This window comes from Triticum dicoccoides, chromosome 4A (genome assembly GCF_002162155.2).
Source record: "Triticum dicoccoides isolate Atlit2015 ecotype Zavitan chromosome 4A, WEW_v2.0, whole genome shotgun sequence".
NCBI lineage: Eukaryota > Viridiplantae > Streptophyta > Magnoliopsida > Poales > Poaceae > Triticum > Triticum dicoccoides.
In genome coordinates, this window is record NC_041386.1 from 497,417,064 (window position 1) to 497,423,595 (window position 6,532).

At 43.1% G+C, this 6,532-nt stretch overlaps 1 long non-coding RNA gene across 1 annotated transcript; it reads left to right on the forward strand.

Annotated features, from left to right (window-relative positions):
- Positions 1 to 1,284: 1,284 nt before the first annotated feature.
- On the forward strand, positions 1,285 to 1,928 carry LOC119286380. Its single transcript, XR_005140407.1, has 3 exons — positions 1,285 to 1,402; positions 1,477 to 1,548; positions 1,676 to 1,928. It is a non-coding gene; the product is annotated as an uncharacterized LOC119286380 (long non-coding RNA).
- Positions 1,929 to 6,532: the final 4,604 nt, after the last annotated feature.

Genomic DNA, 6,532 nt, shown 5'->3' on the forward strand with positions numbered 1-6,532 from the left:
TAACATACATATATTTGACAAAAGAACAACAACCAATCAATCACATACCTAGGATCAAGGATGGCCGCAATGAATATATATTTGTTCATCTTTTCAGGATCACCCCAATACTTCTCATACTTCGCTTTCATCTTGAGAGCCATGCATTTAAATATTTCATCATCACCACAAATCACATGATCACTCCATTCACCCAACAAAAAGTTAACATCAGCAATCTCTTCCAAGAAGGTGTTGGCTGTAACATACTTGGTGCCAGAAACCTTATTAGTGAGGTCATAGAAGTGTTGGAGGAATTGTTTGAACTCACGAATATATACCCAATCACTTTGAGTTGGAGGACCCGCTGGTCAAGAGCATCGGGCTTAGGTTCTGGACCAGTTTTTTCCAACTCGGTCTTGTAGTTGGGATCATGAAGTGCATATTGCTCAAATGCCCTCTCAAATTTCTCAACATTGTCTAGCATTACAAATGTAGAGTTCCATCTAGTAGCCACATAAATATTAATCAAACCTTTGCTCGCTACCTTGCTGAGCTGCACACACTTCTTAAATACATCCAGTCTAGTTGGGGAGGCTCTAACAAACTTGATAGCATGGCGAATTCTGTTTACAGGATGGCACATTATCTTTAGCCCATCTTGAACCACAAGATTAACAATGTGAGCCACACACCTCATGTGAAGATATTGGCTTCTTGCATGTGTGCAGCCCCTATTAGTCAAAGATCTCTTCATGTAGGCTAAGCAAGTGTCATTAGAACTCGCATTATCTACGGTAATAGTGCACACTCGTTCAATGCCCCACTCAATCAGTAATTTTTCTAACGATTTCCCAATATCGTCCCCTTTGTGTCCATCTACCAAGACAAAGCTAATAATTTTCTTCCTAAGGTTCCACGCAGAATCGATGAAATGTGCAGTAAGAACCATGTAGCTTTGTTGTCTTTTTGATGTCCATGTATCAGTGGTGAGGCAAACAGTTTGACGTGAATCGATGAAATATTTTCTAAGCATAGCTTTCTCAGTTTCATAAAGAGCAATGATATCTCTATACATAGTGGTCCTAGATGGCACATTGAACCTAGGGCAAGCTTTAGACATGAAGAACCTAAAACCTTCTTTCTCTGCAAATATGAACGGAAGCTCATCTACCACAATCATGCGAGCAAATGCTTCTCTAACTTATTTCTCATTGTATTGCCAAGGAACCACAGAGTTGCCATCAGCACAAACTTGGTAGGTAAGCTCGGTCTGATTGCTACCGATGTGGGCAGGATTTTTTTTGCAAATCTTCAAATGGTTTACTAAAGAAGCAGTACCTGCCGATGTGGATTTGCAACCCAATACAGCACTACAATAGTTGCAGTTTGCATGATCCGGATCATCCACCTGAATTGTGAAGTGTGTCCATGCCTTTGACCTCTTGTTCCTTTTCTTGCTAACACTGTCAGGGGTAACATCAGGTTGTGTTTCAGGTAAGGAACCTTGACTAGCAACATAACCAGCACCAAGGTTGACACTATCGAACACCTGAAGAAATAAGTTAGGTAGTTCCCATTCAGATTAGTACTAATAACAGAACCAACACTGAAGAAATAATTTTTCAGTAGCAAACAAACACTACTGCAGCCGCTACTACTAGTCTACTACTGAAGAAATACTTGTTTTTCTCAGCCACTACTACTGCAACCAAACTGAACCAACTATGTTACTGAACAAGTATCATGAGATCAGGGAGATGCTATGCTACTGAACAAGTATCCAACCAGATCGAACTCAAGGTCAAAGAATGGGCTTACCATGATGGCGTCGACGGCTCGTGTTGCTCCGTGGAACCGTGCGTCGGCGAGCGCGACGGAGGGCGGAGCCGCGGATGTCAGCGAGTCGGCGACTCAACGGCGTGGAGGAAAGAGGGCGGAGCCGGAGGTCAGCGGCGATGCAGAGGACGGACAGCAGAGGTCAGCGTCACCGGTGTGCGCGATGGAGGACGAAGGGGAGATGGACGGACGCATGGAGCTTCGCCTGCTACGGAGCCGCGGAGGGGCCGGATCTGCGGAGCGCGGATGGATGCACCGGAGTATGACCTAGCTAAGCTAGGGCGCCGCCGCCACCCATATTGTGCTCTGTGCGGCTGGCCTCGGTCTCTCCTATGCCGCTGTGCGGGTTGCGGCTCTGCGTGGTGACTGGTGAGCGTGAGGGACTTGTGAGTTGACCTAGGGCCATTGCCTATTGGGCCGGCCGACTGGGCCTGTAATTTTTTATGTTGTTGGGCTTTCGGTTTAGTTCGGTTTAACCGAATTTTTTCGGTTTTAAACCGAAAAAACTGAATTGAGTATGGTTTTGGATTTTGCAAACTGAAACCATAACCAAAACCTGAAAAAACTGAATTTTCGGTTCGGTTTAGTTTTTTCGGTTCGGTTTTTGGTTTTCGGTTCGGTTTTGCACAGGGTGAACCCCTGCAGGGAAGAAAACATCTATCGATAGCATGTCCTACGGTAACGGACACTTGGAGTTGTATCCCGATCAATACAACTAGAACTGGATACTTGAGATGTGAAATGGATATGAGACATGGTTATGATGAATGGATAGTATGGCTCTGGGATTGCTTTCTCGCGGGGAGTCGAGAAAGGATCTCTGGCCGAGGTTGATAACACTACTGCTACTTTACTTTATGCTACTCTACTCCCTCCTGTTGCTGCAAGATGGTGGTTTCCATAAGATGCTAGTCTTCGATAGGCTAGGCTTTCCCCTTCTCTTATGGCATTCTGCAGTTTAGTCCACAGATACAGCCCATTTCCTTTGATACATATGCATACTTAGTTTAGATCTGATGTAAGTTTTGCGAGTACTTTGGATGAGTACTCACGGCTGCTTTGCTACCTCTTTCCCCCCATACCCGATTGTTGTGACCAGATGACGGATCTCAGGAGCCATATGACACCACTGATGACTACTGCTACCCCGAGGGTGCCTACTACTACGTGCCGGCCGCTGACGACTTGGAGTAGTTAGGAGGCACCCAGGCAGGAGGCCTTGCCTTTTCGATCGATGTTGTTTTTGTGCTAGCCTTCTTAAGGCAAACTTGTTTAACTCATGTCTGTACTCATATTTTGTTGCTTCCGCCGACTCTTGTGTATTCGAGCTTATGTATTCGAGCCCTCGAGGGCCCTGGCTTGTAATCTAAAGCTTGTATTATTTTAATTTGTGTCTATAGTTGTGTTGTGATATCTTCCTGTGAGTCCTTGATCTTGATCATACACATTTGCGTGTATGATTAGTGTACGATTGAATCGAGGGCGTCACAAGTTGGTATCAGAGCCGACTGCCTGTAGGAATCCCCCTTCCACACTCCTTGGCCGAAGTCGAGTCTAGACATTACAAAACTTTTTACTAACACGGTTGTGTGCCTTACGGGCCCACTTCGCCATTTGGGTGGTATTAGGATCTTTTATTCCTCGTCTATACTCTGGGACTCTAATCTCTCTACTATTCGGGTTAAATGGTTTTACTAACTCGAACATTAGGATCTCGTGATCACATCCGCCCGGAGAGCCCCCTTATTTCAGATGATCGCCTGCTGCACCAGAAGATTCCGAAGATACTCTACGATATTCTCTCGAGATTTGTGCCTGTTGCCTTTGCAATTCCCTACCACCGAAATATTCTTGTGGATAACTACACACTTGCCAATCTTACATTCTATCCCCTTGATCTTGTTATGACAAGATGCCCTGAACTGCTCTCCTTCTTCCGAGAATTCTTTGAGCTTACTGCCTTGCAGTTCCTTGTCATCTGAATACCCCTACGGATAACTTTGTGCACCTATCGAGTATCCGCTCATCCTTAATTGATTCTTGTACTTCACAAAAGTCTTCATAATACCATTCGTTCTTGTGAAAATCCTCAATAGCCTATTGTTCTTGAATTTCTTGCTTGCTTGCATTATGGTTAGTACCATAAGTCTAGTAATCTTATTGTCAGCCTTTGTCATTATCATTTTGAGTCCGTTGATACAATATGTTGCGAATGCTCGCAATCCTCAATCAGATCCTAGAATTCATCCTTCCGACTCATAAGTCATTTTAACATGTGCTGAATCTCGATCAATCAAATCGCCATCGATTGTACCCCTAAGGCTATTCTACCTATCCATCCCTAATCAGAGCATTGCTTCTGATCCCTTGTATTGGAATTCATAATTCCTTTGCAATTAAGCTTTGAGTTAGTCAGTTGTTTCTATAATCTGATCTTCTTGCATTCTTTCTTCCTCTGGTTGAATATTGATGCTCACATCAGATCCCTTGTGGACCACCAGACCCCTTTCCGGATTTTATCCGACGACGTCCTTCATATTCAATAAGCTTGTGAGCCTTTCCTCGGATACATAATGCATTTGGTAAATTGTATCCTCCGCTTTCTCAAGCATGCTCTACTATCGAGCTTGTGTTATTTATTCTTGAAATTTATGATATATGTTCCTAAGATGCCCCGATGGGTTGAACCTATGCCTTCCCTAATCCGTGTGAACTTGAAAGTTATGCGGGTTATACTCTACTGGCTTTTCGCCAGATAAAATTTCAATACTACAGCTTCATCAAGAACGAGAAGTAAAATGAAAGGTTATGCATTGTAGAAGTGGGAGTCGACCCCGAACCTTGTGTTCATGCCCACGGACACGGTGTGGGACTTATCATGAAAGCTTCTTGCAAGGATATTTAATCATTTGAATATTCTTCCGGTATCGTAAATTGGATCCCTTGCAGTTATGGTCCCGGCCATATTTCCTCCTTGATCTCATTTACTGGGTAAGTTACAATTACTTATCCTCTACAAATCATTCCCTTGTCCAACCTCTACTCCGATTTACCTTCTGGCATTACACCTAGTACTTGATACTAGGAAGCTTTATACCCCATCACATCATTCCTAGACTGATCGGCTATATTTTTATCATGTCAACTTTTTAACTGTGCTACCTGGTCCTTATGCCCGGAGCAACTTCCGACGATGAGCTAAGCTTACATCGATTTTCCTCATCTTATCATTTCACCTTGAACAACAAGCTTGACTTTGAGCTTGTGTCGAATCCGTGGTTCTCATAGCCTTTCACTTCATCCTTCCTTTTCAGCTCGGTGACATCTTCATGAAATCTCTCGACAAATGTGTCGTGATCATCATCAACATTCTGAGCTTTTCCAATATATAAATCGAATTCATGGTAAGAAATACAAACCTTCCCCTTGATGATTTATGTCATCATCGACAACATTCTTGCCTTCCCCAACACAATCTAGTTCATATAATTTTGGAAATACATCCTTTTTGGCATGTCGATGGGTTGTGGCTGAGCCCGTCGGCCACAGCCTCATCCTTTCCCTGCTAAAATTGTATGACTTATTTTCTAAGTTGTTTCCGATGGATCCTTGGTGTATTCAAAGTCTGCCCTTTGCTTGAAACCATGTCAATGCTATCTCGAAGCATGTCTGTGGTAATCCAATCTCCAATAAGAACATTTGAAGCACGATACTAAATTTTTGTTATCAATTATCCAAACACCGTTGTATGGGTAATGTCATGAAATTTCTTCCCCTTTACCTAATTGGTTATCTACTTACTATCCTGTCATGGATATCTTGCTCTGCTTGTCCTTGGGAAGAATATACCCTTGAAATGTGTATTTAAACACATTTTCCTTTCCATTGTTCTGTTTAAACCTAATAATCACTTTTCCTTTCCATTGGTTTGTTTAAACCTTCTTGTGATCTATATTGTATAAGCAGTAATATTTCCCTGCTTATATCAACACCTCATTGTATCTCTATGCCAGTAAGACCCTGTTACTATTGTTGATGACATTCCGGTAGCCACCGATGGACGAGAACTTTGCCTAATGGCCCGCCTCGTTCAACGAGCAGGATAATGGTTCTCTTCGTCCCTCGCCCTTGGTACCAACGTTGTTGCCGACATAACTGACAGGCTACCCTCTAACATGCCTTGCTATCATAACCGTGCAAGATGACAGCACCCTTCCTACTTTTAACCCACATGGTGGGCCCATAACCCACAGTTTCACAGGATCGAAACCTGACTCTCCTGTATACCCCTGTTTCCAAAGTCATTCCTCGCGCTTATGTAAATCATGGGCCACCTTCCTAGTTATCTATACTGGTATTAGATGCAATGCTTATTCCATTGCTCTGAACCCCCTTCACACTCTACTTCAGGCATAGGACGATTGCTTACCCATTTGAAACTTTTGTACCCTCTTATAATGCTCTTGATGTGTTTCTTGTAATCAAGTCGAGAGATACTTTACGCTTCTTCCCTAGAGTTAACCGTCTGATACTCAATCTTGTTAAAATCCATCCTCATAGAATTTCCCTCCTCTTATCCTTTTGTAAGTATGGTGAAGATCCTGAAGGAAGGACGACAACTTCATCATGACACATTGACGAAGAGGAATAAAGACATCAACGCTATCGATCAACCTCTTCGAGAAGCGCAACCAAAAATGGGAAGATCCGTTAG